Source organism: Stenella coeruleoalba, assembly GCF_951394435.1.
Source record: "Stenella coeruleoalba genome assembly, chromosome: 4".
Lineage (NCBI taxonomy): Eukaryota > Metazoa > Chordata > Mammalia > Artiodactyla > Delphinidae > Stenella > Stenella coeruleoalba.
Genome location: NC_137149.1, coordinates 143,021,768 through 143,040,405, shown reverse-complemented (window position 1 = coordinate 143,040,405; position 18,638 = coordinate 143,021,768). Strand labels below are relative to the sequence as shown.

At 40.3% G+C, this 18,638-nt stretch overlaps 1 long non-coding RNA gene across 1 annotated transcript in view; it reads right to left on the bottom strand.

Annotated features, from left to right (window-relative positions):
- Positions 1 to 1,510: 1,510 nt before the first annotated feature.
- Positions 1,511 to 18,638, bottom strand: part of LOC307185783 — a 214,591-nt gene continuing 197,463 nt past the window's right edge. The window contains exon 4 of the long non-coding RNA XR_013828171.1: positions 1,511 to 4,340. This is a non-coding gene — a long non-coding RNA (uncharacterized lncRNA). The remainder of the gene's footprint in view (positions 4,341 to 18,638) is intronic.

Below are 18,638 nucleotides of genomic sequence, written 5' to 3'. Positions count from 1 at the left end.
CTTTTGTGGTCCGACACAAATTTTAGGATTATTTGTTCTATTTTTGCGAAAAATGCGATCGGGATTTTTGATAGAGATTTTGTAGATTGCTTTAGGTAGTATCGACATTGTAACATTAATTCTTTCAATCTATGGGCACAGAATATCTTTCCATTTATTCAAGCCTTCTTTACTTACTTTTATCAATGTCCTATAGCTTTCAGTGTATAGGTCTTTCACCTCCTTGGTTAAAATTATTCCCAAGTATTTTATTATTTTTGATGCTACTAAAAATGGTATAATTTGTTGATCTTAATACAGACATTCCAGCTTTCTTATGCTTAGTGTTTCATGGTATATCTAGTTTTCCATCCTTTTATTTTTAACCTATGTCTTTATATTTGAAGAGAATATCTTAAGAACAGTGTATAGTTGGATATGCTTCTCTGCTTTTTAACTGGTGGTCTAGTATTTCTACATTTAATATAATAATTCATATGCTTAGGCTTAAGTCTACCATCTTACTATTTGTTTTCTATTGTTCCGTCTATCTTTTTTTCCTTTTCCATATTTTCCTGTCTTCTTTTTTTTAATTTTTAAAATTTATTTATTTATTTTTGGCTGTGTTGGGTCTTTGTTGCTACATGTGGGCTTTCTCTAGTTGTGGCGAGTGGGGGTTACTCTTTGCTGTGGTGCACAGGTTTCTCAAAGCAGTGGCTTCTCTGTTGTGGAGCATGGGCTCTAGGTGTGTGGGCTTCAGTAGTTGTGGTATGCGGGTTCAGTAGTTGTGTCTCGTGGGCTCTAGAGCACAGACTCTGTAGCTGTGGCACACAGGCTTAGTTGCTCCGCGGCATGTGGGATCTTCCCAGATCAGGGCTCAAACCCATGTCCCCTGCGTTGGCATGTGGATTCTTAACCACTGCACCACCAAGGAAGCCCTCCTGTCTTTTTTTTAATTGAGCATTTCTTAGTATTACATTTTAATCTCCTCTTTTGGCATATGATCTCACTGTTTTATTTCTTTAATGGGTACTTTGGGGATTACAATATGCATCCTTAACCTATTACAGTACACCTGGAATTGATAGAATAACACTTTATATATAACGTAAAAAGCATACATAAATGTACTTCCATTTCCCTCTCCCCTCTTTTGTGCATTTGTCATGTATCTTACTTCTACACATTACAAATTCCACAACACATTATCACTCATGTTTCAAATAATTCGTTTCTTTTTAAAGAAGTTAAGGAAGTAGAAAAATGTTTAGTGTTCTTTATTCATTCATGTAGATTTGAGTTTCTATCTGGTATAATTTCCCTTTAATCTGAATAAGTTTATTTAACATTTCTTGTAGTGCAGGTCATCACTATGGTTATCTGAAAATATCTTCACTGGAGTTAAGTTTTCATGAAAAATTTTGCTTGTTTTAAATTCTAAATTCATAGTTTATTCCTAATTTAGCATTTAAAAACTACCATTCCATTGTTTTCTGGCTTGTATTGTTTCTGATGAGAATGCAGTGGTTATTGTATTGTTACTTTCCTGTATGTAATACGTCTTTTTCTTCGGAATGTTTTGAATTTTTTATTTTTAGTTTGGTTTAAAGCAATTGTACTACAATATGCCTAGGTGGTTTTCTTTCTGTTTATCCTGTTTGTGGCTCATTCCTCCATCATGGTCAGAATGGGAAGTTGAGATTTTCAAAACTGTTTTAAAATGTTCAGTTCTTGCTGAGGAGATGAATAGATGTCCTCAGAGACACTAGTTATTTGGTGATGCACAATATTCTCTGTTTTTTAATTTTTTATTAAATTTGGGGATTTCTTTTACTATTATTTCTTTTAACATATTTTTTTTCCTGCCAAAAGGTCTCTTCTACCTCTGGGACTTCTACTCCACAAATATTAGATGACTTTACAATACCCTGCAGGTCACTGAAGCTCCTTTTTTTTTTTTTTTTCAGCCAATCTTTCTTTATTGTGTGTGTTTCAGTTTGCAAAGTTTCTATTTAACCTGTCTTCAAAGTCTTTTCTTTTGTAGTATCCAATCTTCTGTTTCGCCCAATTCAGCAAATATCTTTAAATTTCAGGTATTTTTTAGTTCTACAATTGTCATGTGCTTTCCTGGCTCTCTTTTAGTTTCCATTTATTTACTGAGATCCCACATCTGTTTACTCATTTATTTATCTTTGTCTTTAGATTTTGGGCCTTTTTTATAACAGTTGCCTGAAGTCCTTGTCTGCTAATTCCGACACGTCTGTCATCTCTGGGTCTGTTTCTACTGCCTCCTCTCCCTCCAATTTTGGTCATATTTTTCTGATTCTTCACACGCCTACTAATTTTTTAAGTGTCATGCTGGACAGTGGAATGCTATGCTGTTGGGATTCTGGATTTGTCTTCCTGTAAAGACTGTTGGGTTTTATTCTGGCAGAGAATTAATTTACTGGCAGCTCAGCATGTTTCTCCTGAGGCTTGGCTTTAAGCTTTGTTAGAGTGGCGCAGGCGCATCCCTACGCTAGGGTCGGAGGAGTCCTCCTGCTAAACCATGACTCTTCTGGGGCCTCAGCCCTGGCTTGCTGGCATTCCTTCCATTGTGTCCCAGCACTATGTATTCTCTGGGATTTCCATTCAGCTCACAGTCCCAAAGTAGCCACTCCTTACTAGGCCCCTCCGAGTGACCAAGTGTACGCACAGGTACTCAGTCAAAGATTCAAGAGGACAGAGATGCAGATTTCTGGGGCGCTTCTCTTCTAAGCGCCCTTATTTCTGGTGCCCTGAGATGCAAATCCCGGCTGCTTCAGTAGTCCCAAACTTCAAAATCTCTGTGTCATATGGATGGATGGCAAGACTGCTGCTTTCTGTTCAGGCTCTGTTTCCGTGGGCCACAATTTGGAAATCGCATTCAGTAAATTAGAGTGAACTTGATGTTCAACGTGGACTTCGTGTCTCTCAAGGGTCACAGCCCTGAGCTGTCTGTTAACCAAGGCCTGAGAAGAGCGGCTTCAGGAGTTTTGTTTGTTTGTTTGTTTTCCAGTTTCAAAGTTGTTAATCGTAGGAGAGTAAGTCTAGTACCTATTCCTTCAATCATGGCTAGAGCTGGAAGTCAGGATTTTCAGAATTCAGTTCATTTCTTACTCAGTAAATGATTGAATGTCCTCCAAGACATTAGTTAATTGGTGACTGGAAAATACCCTCTAATCACAACGACACATATTTATTGAGCAGTCTCGACTACCAGGCCTTATACTAAATGCTTTACATATGTTTTCTCAAACTTGCCAACGAATCAATGAACTGTGGGTATTCCTATTAACGTCATTTTAGAGATGAAGAAAATAAAATTTAGAATGTAACAAAGAATTGCCTGAGAACCTGTATCTGATGAATGTTAGAGCCAGGAATTGACTAGGTTAGTAACTCTGGGGTCAAACTCTTAAAAACCATGCTACCTTGATTATTCTAGTCCTAAACAAACTTATATAACAAAAGCTGTTCTTTCAAAGAAAGTTGTTTATTTGCTCTCCACAAAGGAAAATACAGCAATCTCTGTGGGCTCACTAGCTTTGAAATGCCTAACGGATGTATATACTAATTACAAAAACATCTTTATTATAACTCTAAATACTCGAGAATGGGGAAACCGAAACTCTTGCATTTGACATTTTTTTCCTAAAGAAAAATAGATTGATTTCTTTGAACTGGAATAAGAGGGAAGGAAGATCAGTGCAGTTTATTATTTGTCAAAAAAAAGCACACATATGTATTTTTAAAATTAATATATTTACAGCAGTTTTATGTTCACAGAAAAATTGAGCATAAAATAGAGTTCCCACCTCCCTCCTCCTGCCACACAAGTGTTGCAGGAAGGGGGACCCCTTCCAGGGCCCGAGAGTGGGCTCTTGTCTAACACTTGGAAATGAATTGTCCTAGGAGACACGCTGACAAAGCAGGAGACTTTATTGGGAAGGGAAGCCTGGCGGAGAGCAGCAGCGTAAGGGAGCCCAGAAGAACTGCTCTGCCACGTGGCTCGCAGCCTCAGGTTTTATGGTAATGGAGTAGTTTCCGGGTTGTCTCTGGCCAATCATCTTGCTTGGCCCATATTTGGTGACTCAGGGTCCTTCCTGGTAGCGCGCATCTCTTAGCCAAAATGTATTCCAGCATGAGGGCTTCTGGGAGGTTGGTCATCTCCTCCTTCCTTGGGCCCCTCCCGAATTCTCCTGGTTAGTTTTCTGAGACAGCACAGTTTTCCTCATTGGGACCTCCTGTTGTGAGACAACTCAGGCAGTTGGGCCTGGCCAAGGAGGGTGGCTTCTGCCAACAGTTGCCCAACACAAGCAGCATCGTCCACCACCAACATCCTGCATCACAGTGGTACATTTGTTACAATCGATGAACCAACATTGATACATCATTGTCATGCAAAGTCCATAGTTTGCATTTGGGTTCATTCTTTGTGTTGTACATTCTACGAGTTTTGACAAATGTGTAATAACATATATCTATCATTATATTATCATGCTTTTCTAAATTAGTAAAAAGTAACAACAAGTAGAAGGTTCACTTTTACCTTACACTGAGAGTATTGTGGAAACTCAGTTATTGAGCAAAACAGTGAAGGTGACAGCAGTCTTCGACAGAGGCTCTCTGAAAACTGAGGAAATTGTGTTAAGACACTCACTGAATATTGAACACGTTGCCAGTGACGGGCCCTATTATTATTACTATGTGCTCTGGCTTCCAGTAAGCTTTTCCACTAGTAAAAACAAGGAAATGAACAGAAAATAGGCTTTCTTCATTGCTGGGCCCAATGGCTTCTTGTTTTGTCTTACTATGTTATGCCTCTTCTTCCTAAGGCTTGCACCTCAATTATTTTCTATCTCAATAGATAGTATTACCATTAACCTCAACTCCTCATTTTGCACCTACAGTCACAGTTTTTTTCTCCCTCTTTTTTGCCCTCTACCTATAATCGATTACCACGTCCTGTGGACCTTGTCTTCAATCCAGCCCTCTTCTCCCTCTCATACCACCATTAGTTAACTACTCTCACTGCCTAATAACCAACTAACCATTTTCCTCACCATCAATCTCCCCCCATTCCAGTTCCTCTTCCAGACTGATGTTAGTGAGAATGTAGGTTCACCTTATTTGATCAGGTTGTGAAAAACAGTGGTCTACAAGACAGAAATTTATTTTTGTTTTCTGTAAATTTCCGGTTTGAATGGGAACTCCATTATGCAAAGTTGCCAGAGGTCCAGAGTCCTCCTTGTGGATCTATCACCCTTTGGGTTATCCTCATCTGCATCACCTGCCCTGACTCTAACTTGTGCAAGGGAAGAGTACACCCCTGCCCTTTTAAAAGCGAGCTCCTTAAGCAGCACACTTCACTCAAACCCCAAAGCCTCGTCAGGTGTCCACCCTGGGGTTCAATGGGGGCTGGGAAATGCAGTTTCTTCTGGGTGCCCCTGGACCTAGCTACGCTCAGGAGTTCTATTACTATAAGAGAAAGGAGGAGAAGAGATATTAGATACAGTTAGCGATCTCCACCATAACACTCTTGCTGATTAATGGATATAAATCTTAGTCTATAGACTCAGTAAAATATCACACTTTGCTCTTTATTTAAATTAGCTACCAAGCCTCCATTTGGTTGGGCTTGTGGAAAATTCAACCTCACTCCTTTTTAGCGTACACTTACTTCCCTGACTGGGTTTGCACCAAGGGTTTGGGGATCTCATATAATGCCAAACTTTGGGGGGATCCCTCCCGTTGTCAGCCCTGAGACAATACTGGTTTCTGCAGAAACTGATGCCCTAGCCTGTAAGGATGGTTCAGTCTGATGCTCTGCTGTGCAGCTCCTTGCTTCCCCTGGCACACAGTATCCAGTGAAGCTGGAGCCCCAAACCCAGGATCCAGCATCCCCGATGCAACGCATGCCATTTATTCTGTACTGCTCTCAAACCCTCAGCCCCGGTCTCGTCTCCGATCTGGGAGAGAAACTTCTTTTTAACCTAGGAAAAAATCACTCTTCTCTCTCTCATGTCCTAAGAGGCACCTTCCTCAAACCTTATCCTCTCAGTGGATTTAAGATTTTGAAAACAAAATCCAAGAAGCCACCCTCAAACCTTCCTCAAGGCAAGGAAGAGGTAAAGCTTTTGTCTACCTGAATAGGGAATGAGAAAAGGAAAACTTAACGGGTGAGAACACGAATTAATAACTGAAATAAAAATTCCACTAGAGTTATTTTCCTAAAATCAACTCAGATCCTGTCCTTTCAGTGATTATAATTCTCCATTGTCTCCCCGTTCCATCTCCCCCCACCCCGACATGCTAGCAAACATTCTAATCCCCCTTCACTCAATACTATAACGCAGCAGCGAGACATGCCTCTTACAATTCAGATTCAACAAATACATTTATAAGACTTGTCTCATGCCAAGGTTATAACTTCTCTATTTTGCCTTGACACATTTTTGAGCCTTTCATACTTTCCATTCCTTCAGTTTGCTATCTCCTATACAGCCTGCTGGCCAACGTTTCGTCATGAAAACTCCTGCCCATTCTTCAAGACTAGCTAAAACGCTGTTCCCTCTAGAAAGCTTCCCTTAGTATCCCAGGCATCTTGGGGTACTTCTTGGGTACCTGAGCCTCTACAGTGCACTCACGGACAATGGAAGGCACTCAGTAACGGAGACCCTCCACCATCCTTGGGTCTAAAATTCACCAAGAACACACCTTGTTAAGTGTCTGTTTTATGTACCAGATTGTGATTCCCTCCAGGGCAATATGATATCTTATTCAACGATGTATACTTGCCTAACAATATACATGGCACAAGAAATGTGCTCAGAGATGCTCTGTTAGATTCCTAGGGCTGCCAACAAATTACCACAGGCCGGGCACAACAGAAATTTGTTCTCTAACAGTTCTGAAGCCAGAAGTCTGAAATCAAGGCACACCCTGTGAAGCCTCTAGGGGAGAATCCTCGCTTGTCTCTTCGAGCTTCTGGTGGCCCCTGGAGTTCCTTATCTTACGTCTGCATCACTTTAACCTCTGCCTCCATCTTCACATGGCCTTCTCCTCTCCTCCCTCTCTGTGTCTTCTCTTCTGTCTTTTTTTTTTTCTTTTTTTTTTTTTTTGTGGTACGCGGGCCTCTCACCGCTGTGGCCCCTCCTGTTGCGGAGCACAGGCTCCGAACGCGCAGGCTCAGCGGCCATGGCTCACGGGCCTAGCTGCTCCGCGGCATGTGGGATCCTCCCGGACCGGGGCACGAACCCGCGTCCCCTGCATCGGCAGGCAGACTCTCAACCACTGTGTCACCAGAGAAGCCCCTCTTCTGTCTTTTATAAGGACCTTGTCACTAGATTTAGGGTCCACCCGCGTAATGCAGGATGATCACTTCTCAAGATCCTTAGCTTAATCACATCTGCAAAGATCTTTTTTCCAAATAAGGCTACATCCACATGTTCTGGGTGGACCTATCTTTTGGGGGAGGGGACCCAATTCAACCCACTAAAAATACTTTTTAAATGAATGAGTAAATGAATGAAAGGGGGAAAAAATGAACCCTTCGTAAACATGTGTTTGCATGCACAAAACATGAAGATAAGAAATATTGCTTTGTTTTTACATCTTTATTTGTTACCTTGTCTATTTGTAAGTTCACTTTGTAGATAATACCTTGTGCTTGTTGCCCTATACACGCTGATAGAATTCTATTATGTTAAATAATACAGCAGTTCGAAAATTATTTTTAAAAATTGTTCAAAAGTTGTTCATTCAAACGACACAATCAGAAAAGCTATGCAATCATTCTAACTATACTGCTTTTTTTTTCCTGACATGACTTTTTCTTTTCTGAAAAAAACATGTTTTAAAAACCTGTTTCATATGTGGCTTTCTTTTTCTCTCCTAGAGTAAGACATAAATTGGGAGGTTACCACAATAGAACAGAGTTTCCAAATAGGCATGTCTACATATAGTCACCTTACTCTTGGTCCCTCAAAGCAAAGGCTGCTTTAAGAAATAGGACTTGCGAGACTGACAGCTGCTGCTTCTTGTGGGGGGTTATATTTGTCTATTTTCACAAACAGAACAGGTTGGGAAGTTACAGACCTAGCAAAATATAATAAGAAGATCCAGATTTATTTTCTGTTTGGTTTTAATATAGTTATTTTCTCTTTCCACTTCCAATGACTGCAGGATTTAATTTGAGTAATGCCACAGGAATGTGGTTTCAAGGATAAAAAATGTTCAAATAGCCACCTCCCTGTTCCTCACTTAAAAAAAGAATAATTTGCTGTAATATATATTGAAAGACTTCTGAGATGTTTTCTTCTTTTTGCTGGCATTTGTATTTTCTTACTTAAATAAGTAAATACAACTATATGGAAATTTAAATATAGTTCTCAAAGAGGTCTCTTAGCAAAATACAATTACTATTTTGAAGTATTTCAAACAATAGCACTACCAAATTCTGTTATAAAAAATAATAAATACTTAATGTGTTTAACTTCCTGTTGTCTGTCTCTCTCTATATATTTATATATATATTTATATATATTTGTTTTTTTCAATATCATTATCTCCTGAGAATGCATATTGAATTTTTTTTCTGAGAAGCTCATGGATCTTTATAAATAACAAATTGGAAACATGGGGCACCTAACTCCAAGCCTTTACTTTGGGGAAACATGGGCAGCTGGGGCGTTAAAACACTACAGTCAATTCTTAAGAAGGCAACAGACTGGGGAAAGGAGATATCTATGATTACCCTAGGCATACTCCCTCTATTCAGTTCTGAGCAGGATTGATGGGCCCCAAGTCTCTCCTTCCCTGTATCCCCTAAGAATTATGCAAGGTCCCTTTATAATGGTCCCTTTTTATATATCTCTTCTTCCTTTATCTTCAAGTCTGTCCTGATTCTTCCATTAAACCCAAGAGTCAGAACTGGTCTGCTGCCACTTCTTCCCCTAGTGCCTCATGGCAGACATCACTAATTGATCATGATACTCTTTATGGCTTAGCCTAAATTTGGTCTCAAGCACAAGGCTTTAAACAACCATCTGCTTGCCCAGAAATTATACAAAAGAAAAAAATTTGGCCATTCTTGCCCTAATTCATAAGAATTCCTTCCCCAGGACGGCTGTATCCTGCTTCCTGCTACCATAAGGGTCCCGCTGAGAATCACAGCGCCACCACCTGTCTGGCTTTGAGTAGCGCCTGCTGCTTAGATTTCCCTGTACCCTGGCTGCTTGCAGGATTGGAGTCCCTGGGATGGAGGCCTGCATGGATTGAATCTGAGATTACCCCACCCCTTGTAACTACTGTAGCCTGGATTCCACTGTCAGGGTAAGCTTCCGAATCTGCGTGCCTTTTCACTGCCCCTGGACTCCCTCTTCCGGCTTCTGCTATGTTCCCATTGACTGGGATTCCTGAGATCCAGACACATTTTCTTCCAAGAGAATCCCTGTGAAAAAACCCAAAAACCAGTCTCCGTCGCTTTATTTACCATATGTGTTTCTGCTGGGATTAAATGCAATAAATCTTATGAGGCACTTAGCATGGTTGCTGGTCCATGTTGGCACCCAATAAATATTAGCCGCTCTAAGTTCTTTTGTCGCCATCATCGTCGTTACCTCTTTTAGGGTCTCCACATCAATTCCAGAAAGCCTTCTTGTAGAACAATTAGGAACAGGCTTCAAGTCTCAGAGACCCTCTGGCCACAAATGGACTTAGGGACAATCATACCTAGCAAATATTCAAATTGGAGCCCAGAGCAAATTAACCAGATTTGCCATTTACCGAGCTCCTTATACGTGCCCAGCACTTTCCACATAGCATCTTACTTAACCCGCACACAGCCCAGTCGGGTGGGAATTATAACTCCCATTTTATGGATGAGAAAGCGGAGGGTTGGAGAATCCAATGCCCAACAAAAACAATAGATAGTGAAACTGAAAGCAAACCCAGCCCTTCTCAATTCAAAACCCATTCTTTTGTCTTGAGTGTATTTCTTCTCAGCAAACAGCCTGTGTCCTAGAAACAGAGTTTAATTTCTGGGATTCCAACTAATCGGGTTTTATCTTGTAGTTTGTATATTTCCTGCTCAGCCTTACATGAGGTAATTCCTGCAACTTTCCTCTCACAACCTGCCTTTTGATTTCTTTCTTCTCTTCTAATCAGTCAGCCAGACTTCTACTTCTTTTTTTTTTTTTTTGCGGTACGCGGGCCTCTCACTGTTGTGGCCTCTCCCGTTGCGGAGCACAGGCTCCGGACGCGCAGGCTCAGCGGCCATGGCTCACGGGCCCAGCCGCTCCGCGACACGTGGGACCTTCTCGGACCGGGGCACGAAGCCGTGTCTCCTGCATCGGCAGGCGGACTCTCAACCACTGCGCCACCAGGGAAGCCCCAGACTTCTACTTCTGATTGGTCTCAGCCACCCTGGTTCCATTGTTTGACATGATCATCCTCAAAGGCCCAAATCAGGTTTAAATCCTCCATTTACTCTTAGACTAGTCCAGTCCACATTCAAGCTATTTTACTCCCTCCTTCCAATATCTTTTACCCTCCTAGTACTCTGCATCCATTGCTACACAATTATTATTCTTTTTTTTTTTTTCACAATTATTATTCTTAATTATTCCCTAATTATTTCAAGTACTCATTTATTCATTCATTCATCTATTCAACTACTGGATTTGAGTACATGTTATAAACCAGACACTGGGTTAGACAATGGGTATGGAGATATGTAGAAAACAAGCTATTTGAAATGCTTTAGGGTAATTTTAGTGGGGCAAATAAGAAATACACACAAGTATCTATGATACTATGTTGAATAAGAAAAATACAGTGAGAAATAGAGCTAAAAGAATTCAGACAAGGGAAGAATTACTACTACCTAGAAGGGAGTAAGGAAAAGACAATGATTTCATTGAACTGAGGAAGAAGACAGGAGGTGTTGAGAGAAGGGGGTTTCTAACTGGCAGGCGCTGTCTGAACACAGGCACGGAGCTCGGAGCTCGGTGAGGGACTGTCACAAAGTAACGGGTAGCCATGGTTTGCCCAGACTTTAGAGTATATCAAAGAGAATTGTGGGAATCAGGCACATGGTGGATGCCCCTAATTACGGTGGGAGTGTGTAATGATGTCATTGGATAGGTAAGAGAGGGATCATAGGAGGTTTTTGAAATGATATAATAAGAATTGTGTCTTGCATCCCTCCCCCCAATTACACAAGAAATCTGTTGAAGTTTAAATCGTGTTTTTATACTTCTTTCACATTTCCTCAGAACTCAGAACAAACCTGGACACAAAAGAGTATTTAATATATAGCCGAATGACTGATAAGAAGCAAATTATATATGATACTTATATATTTTGCTATTTATCAACTTCCACTGGAATAAGAATTTTTTAATTGCAAAGTATAGAGTTTAATTAGACAGCATGATAGTTAAGGAAAATAGCCCTTTGCCTCTGCATCAGTACTGCTCAAAAGATAATACTTCAGGTGTTAATTTCATCTTCAAAAATATTTGTTATAAGAAGAGAAGCTCTAGACGAACTACATATAAAATGTAACTTTAATATTTATTTATTATTTCTATTATGAATTTTTAAATTTTGTTCACAGAAATATTTTCCTTGAATCTCATCAAGAAACTGGGAAATGTTTTATTTTGTAGGAATTATTATTTTTTTATACAATTTTGAAAGTTTACTTTCCATTTACAGTTATTACAAAATATTGGCTCTATTTCCCGTGTTGTATAGTACATCCGTGAGCCCATCTTACACCCGATAGTTTGTACCTCCCACTCCCCACTGGTAACCACTAGTTTGTTCTCTATATCTGTGAGTCTGCTTCTTTTTTGTTATATTCACTAGTTTGTTGTATGTTTTAGATTCCACATATAAGTGATATTATATAATATTTGTCTTTACTTGACTTATTTCACTTAGGGTAATGCCCTCCAAGTTCATCCAGGTTGAGGCAAATGGTACAAGTTCATTCTTTTTTATGGCTGAGTAATATTCCATTGTATTTGCATACCACATCTTCATTATCCATTCATCTGTTGTTGTTGTTTTTTAACACCTTTATTGAAATATAATTGCTTTACAATGGTGTGTTAGTTTCTGCTTTATAACAAAGTGAATCAGTTATACATATACATATATTCCCATATCTCTTCCCTCTTGTGTCTCCCTCCCTCCCACCCTCCCTATCCCACCCATCTAGGTGGTCACAAAGCACCAAGCTGATCTCCCTGTGCTACGTGGCTGCTTCCCACCAGCTATCTATTTTTCATTTGGTAGTGTATATATGTCCATGCCTCTCTCTCACTTTGTCCCAGCTCACCCATCCCCCTCCCCATATCCTCAAGTCCATTCTCTAGTAGGTCTGCGGCTTTATTCCCTTCTTGCCCCAAGGTTCTTCATGACCATTTTTTTTGTTGCTTTTTAGATTCTATATATATGTGTTAGCATACGGTATTTGTTTTTCTCTTTCTGACTTACTTCACTCTGTATGACAGACTCTAGGTCCATCCACCTCACTACAAATAACTCAGTTTCGCTTCTTTTTATGGCTGAGTAATATTCCATTGTATATATGTGCCACATCTTCTTTATCCCTTCATCTGTTGATGGACACTTAGGTTGTTTCCATATCTTGGCAATTGTAAATAACATTGCTTTGAACATTGGGGTGCACGTATCTTTTCAAATTAGTGTTTTTGTGTCTTTCAGATATCTACCCAGGAGAGGAATTGCTGGGTAATATGGTACTTCTATTTTTAGTTTTTTGAGAAACTTCCATACTTTTTCCACAGTGGCTGTACCAATATACATTCCCACCAACAGTGTATGAGGGTTCCCTTTTCTCCACACCCTCACCAACATTTGCTATTCGTGTTCTCTTTGATGATAGCCGTTCTGATTATGTTATCTTAAGTGTTATCTTTAAAAGCCATTTTTCTTTTCTTTAAGAAGTATGATTCATTCATTTCACACGCTCACTTCTAATGTTATGAAAGAAGGTATCAGTGGGAGAGGATGTTTTCACAAAACCAAATCATCAGAACCGGCAGTTTGTACAGGACCAGAAAGTCCAGGAAAACCAATGATTCACGCTTTGAACTCCTGTGCAAATAACTGTAGGAGCATGCAGGCTATTCAAAGACCGTAAAACAAACAAATAAAAAGAGCTTCTTCTCTCTTCTCTCAGGATTCCCTCATTGGAACTGCGTACATCTTCCCAAGGCCAAACGCGAGGAGTTGAAAGACAGAAAAGATTTGGGTATTAGTTTCCTCAAACGAGTTTTTTGTGAAAAGCACTTAGTTTGAGAAGTGAATGGTGTAGAGGTCATTTCCTGATCCATCAATCCTGTCAGCCTCTGATCGCTCTGATGAGAGGTAGAACTTAAGGAAAAATGATCCCACACTGTAGAAAGGGAGGTGTGTTCATATAACTTTTTCTACCTAAAGTAAAAACGTGCCTTTCTTGGAGTAAACTCCTTAATACTAGTCAGTTGTAAAATATGCTTTAGGTAAAATGAATTTCCACCCGGATAATACTTTAAAAGTAACAAGTAATTATAGAGATGTTTGGAACATTTATTTATAACTATGGAACTTTTCTTCCGGAAAACTCAAAGTTCCCTCAGGGGAGATGGATGGCCAGCAAGATTGAGCAGGTTGTGTTATTTGCAAACATCTTATTTTTTAGGGAGGAACTACGTGTTTATTCTTAATATGTCATCAATATTCCTTGCTTCTTTTCATTTGTCCAACTATCCCTGTTGCTTGCACAGGAGAGTACTGTGTGTACAGAGAGTTTTCTCTACTTGAGAACTTGTTTGGTCTGTTCTTTTGGAAAAATAATTACACAGAGTGTCCAATACAGATATTAAAATTGGCGACATCTAGTCCTGTAGCAATGCAGGGTCAGGAGAGATTTGTTTGAGCTGAACTCATTGCATAAAAGACTATTTAGTTTTTTGAGAAGTGAGTCAACATCCGGCAGCATCCCACAATGTATCAGGCTGAGACGTTATATTTTCTTTCTCGTGTGTGGTACTGTATATAGTGTCTCCCTTCTTTCTAAATCTGCTCTTCCCAGACGGAGTTGGTCTAGCTGTTGTTTGTACTGAGTGGTTTTTGGGGAGGAGGGGTTAAGAATAGCAAGTACAATATTATTATTTTCAGCCCTCTCTTCAAAAAATGCCATGCACTGTATGCATTTACTTTTATGAAGTAAAAATGGTAATTCCCGGTAGAAGTACTCTAGGGAGGATGGGAAACAGATGCTCAGATTCAGGGATTGACTTTAAGGTACCATGGAAACCCAAGAGAACAGGAAAACAATTGCATAACACTCTGACTTAAAGGCACTGATTGATCAGATGACATGGACGTACCTTGTTTAATGGTGCTTTGCTGATACAGGTTGGCCTGATTTTCTACGGCTGCAAGGAGTCAGGGAACATTTTAATATAACTGATTTATCCTGTCCATCTCTTTTGACTCCACACTTTGGTGGGGAGATTGGTATCATGGGGAGGTACTCCTTTATTTAGATAGAGAAAAACAAAGTCTTGAAAGAATGACTAATAACCAAATTGTCAGATCACGAATTTGTGGCAAACACAGAAAAATCTCTTTAAAGGTTCTGTCGTGTGGGAATGACACGTGTCTTAGGATGAGCGCCCTGGAAGCAGATCTTGAGAAAAGGATTAGAATGCAAGTAGCTTACTGGGAAGTGATAGCAGGAAGCAGAGTTTCTTGGGAGGGTGGGAAATTTAGACAAGAAGGGAAGGAAGCCAATAATAAAGGGTGTGTACTGAGCAACGTACTGGTGCAGGTAACTAGGCTCAGTTCCTCTGAGGAACTCTGGGAAACAGTGTAGAACACTTTGAGTTGTCCAACCTGAAGAGCAAGAAAGCTGTGGGACTGATCTACGAGCTTTCGCCCTTCATTGAAAGACAACTGCCCTTGGGGATATTAACTTCCCAGTTGTTCCTGCTGTCCCTGAGCAAGGGCATGCTCCTGCAGCCCAAAAGAGCTCCGAGGAGAGAGTTGCATTGTCTTTGGCTTGTATAGGCATCAGAGGAGTCCTAGGTTATGAGCTGACACTGTTGCCACAGAATGCTAATAATTTATTTACCCAAAGAAGCTGAGAAAGAAAATGAATATATTGACATAAATGAATAAAATGAAATTTTGTTGAGGGGTGTTGTATGGACATGGCTTCAACATACCATCTTACAAAATACTTGTTAATTTCCAAGGGGAAAAGAGTAACTCTACAGTGAAAAATCTGGCAACCCACGTGAGTCTAGTGGTCAAAGTTAATATGACCAGTCATGAGAAAAATTAAACCACATGCCACCTGATAGATGCCATGAGAGCACAGCATCACTTCAAGGACAGTGCTGCCACAGAAGCATGACCTGACTCTAATCCTGAAGGAACATCAGATGAACTCTGCTTGAAGGACATTCTACAATATGTAACCTGCTCTGTAAACTTTAAAGGCGTCAAAGGCATGAAAATCAAGGAAAGACTGAAGAACTGGTCCACACTGAAGATGTCTAATTGTAACATGTGATTCTGGACTACATAATTTTCCCATAAAGGACAATTACTGGGATGACTGGAAAGCTTGAATGGAGTCTGGGGGTTAGATGTAGTGATATGTTGATGCTAATTTCCCAATATTAACGGTATATTGTTGTTACATAGGAGAGTATCCCTGTTAGTAGGAATTATACACTAAAGTGTCTGGGGGTGATGAGGTATTTTGGCAACCTACTCTCAAATGGTTCTGGATAAAACAGTCTTTCCGGCACCATTGTTGTAACTTTTCTGCACATTTGAGACTGTTTAAAATTAAATACTTCTTTAAAATGTAATTTAAAGAATCAAGGAAAAATTATGTAGAATTTATCCACTGCTCTTTCCTTTTAAAAGGTATCTTAGCTGCAAGAGTAAGAGAGGTGATTACACCTATAACTTATAAAATTCAAAGCTGTCACTGGCTACTTGTTTTTCTTCTTTGAAATGTAGATTGGGAAACAGAGAGCTAGGAAACAGAGAGAAAGACCGATGAAGCTGGCCTACAGAGCTGGATAGAAAAGAGAGATGGAGAGAATTTTAACAATTTTGAGTTCCTGATTTGGGTTTGTTCCTGAAACCCAGTTGCATTTCTGTCTCTGACTTTTATCCATTATCCTAATACCCTTCTAATAAATATCTCGTTTTCTTAAGCTAGCTAGATTTGGTTGACTTACTTGCAACCAAAAAATACTAATTAGAACTTGATATAAAAGAAATAGGGGCTGCAAAAGACAGACCCCGACATGTGGAGCTTGATGAGTTCAGGTGAGAAGAACTGAGGATTCGCTGGCCCTCATGTAGGACGATGGGAAACTGCAGGTCTCATGCAGCAGCAAGGCCAGCAGCCTAACCACCCTGCTGCCTCTGGGGACTCGGACTTCACGCCACTAACCCTGGAGCATTGAGGCTTGCTGGCAACTTGGTGGGGTGCCTGTGTTAGAAGCTGTAGGCAGGGTGGCCTCCAGCAAGGACTGCAGAGAGACAGGAGCTCCCTTCAGGTGGGCCTGTTGGAAAGCAGATAAGGGACATCAGTTCAGTGCATAGCCTTGTGAAGAAAAGGCATTTTCCATCTGAGGCCTAGCTAAGGAAGGCCACGAAGCTTGAGATGACCAAAGCCTTGTTTGGGTGGCAAGTGACAAATTCCCTGAGACCTGCAAAAAAATAAGTGCCTTGTTGAAGAAAATGAGGGATTTGGGGTATTTGAAATGGAGATATTTGGGGGAAGCTAGAAGAGTCAGGAAGCACTGATCTTCTTTCAAAAAAAACCCTCTGCTGCAAATCCACTGCCAGTCCAAAGACTTGATCCTTCTCACTGACCAGCAAATGGGCAGGAATACAGCCCAGGAGAGGCCAGAGCATTCCGGGACAGATCAGCCCCACTTTGTCACCACTGCCTGGCCTGTCACAGAACCTGAGGCTGATTCTGTAAAGCTCAACGCTAGCAGGAAGGACAGAGCGTTCACTTACGTTGTGAAGAAGCCATGAGGATCGGGGCCCTGCTTCAACTTGAGATTCAGAGTGTGATGGAAAACCTTTCTGTCACTGATATGAGTTTTGAGAACAAGATAAACAATCAGCTGACTAGCTGGATAAACAACAAGGTCCTACTGTATAGCAAAGGGCACTATATTCAATATCCTACGATAAACTGTAACGGAAAAGAATATGAAAAAGAATATATATGTATAACTGAGTCACTTTGCTGTACAGCAGAAATGAACACAACATTGTAAATCAACTCTACTTCAAGAAAATTTTAAAAATGCAATTTTAATGGAATTGTATTGCAAAAAACCTCATGGACTGTTAAGGTGGTATGGCCTTCCCAGCAAAAATCCTTCTCTGTTCTCAGAAATGACCCTGAAAGATTGGACAAAGGAACTCATTCTAACAGGTAGAACCTGAGACAGTCAGATTGGCACAGCAAAAAAACTCACTCTAATTAAAACTGCTGCAAGGTACTTTTATAGATGAGACCACAGAAGATAATTTCTTACCCCAGACCACAATTGGGCTATGAACACAGGTAGTCTAGTTCCAGAAATTCCACACCTATGGCATTTACTGATTCTGTTTTGTCCATCAAAATGAATCTAGAGGTTGAATTCTGCTTCTACCACTTATAAGTTGGGTAACACTGGACGAGTTACTTAACCTCTCTGTGCCTCAGTTTCCCCTCCTTTAAGTGGGAAGGATAATGATAGTGACTACCTCATGGGGTAGTTGGGAGGATTATGTGAATAAACAGAGGTAAAGCCCTTAAAATAGTACTCGGGACAGCTACTGTGTTGTTGCCATTGTTATTTACATTGTTATCAAACTTTAAGTTCTGCCTCAAGGACAAAAAGTGTTATTGCTGGGCCAGAGCTTCTGCATCACTAATCGACCCCATTGTGTCTCAAGGAGCCTGCTCAATGTTTTACAGCCAGGATCCGACAAACTCTTAACAGTAAGATCTCCAAATGGCCCCAAACTTTAGATGAAGGGAGATTATGAGGGCTAGACGCGTTTGACGCCTTCTATCGAATCTCATTAACTCAGACCACAGGAGGATGTGTTTTAATTAGGGAAGGAACTGTATTATCGAGTATTCTAAATTTAATTACAGTAGAAAATTCCTTAAAATCCTACGTGTTACCCAAGGAAGCATAATTTAGTTCTTGTCCTATTGGAATTCACAATTTAGTGGAAGAGACAGATTAAAGTCTAATACCATGTGGTCAGGAGCAATAGTAGTTTGAGAAGGAAATGTAGATTGGAGGAAGCGTTGAGAGATGAGTGATGAAGACATTCCAGGCCAAGATGACAGTGTGAGCCAATGTGTAGAGAATTTAGAATTTAAAACTTCATTACAGGGACTTCCCTGGCGGTCCAATGGTTAAGACTTTGCCTTCCAATGAACGGGGTGCGGTTCGGGGAGCTAAGATCCCACATGCCTCGCGGCCAGAAAACCAAAACATAACAGAGAAGCAATACTGTAACAAATTCAATAGACTTTTTAGAAAAAATTCATGGGCTTCCCTGGTGGCGCA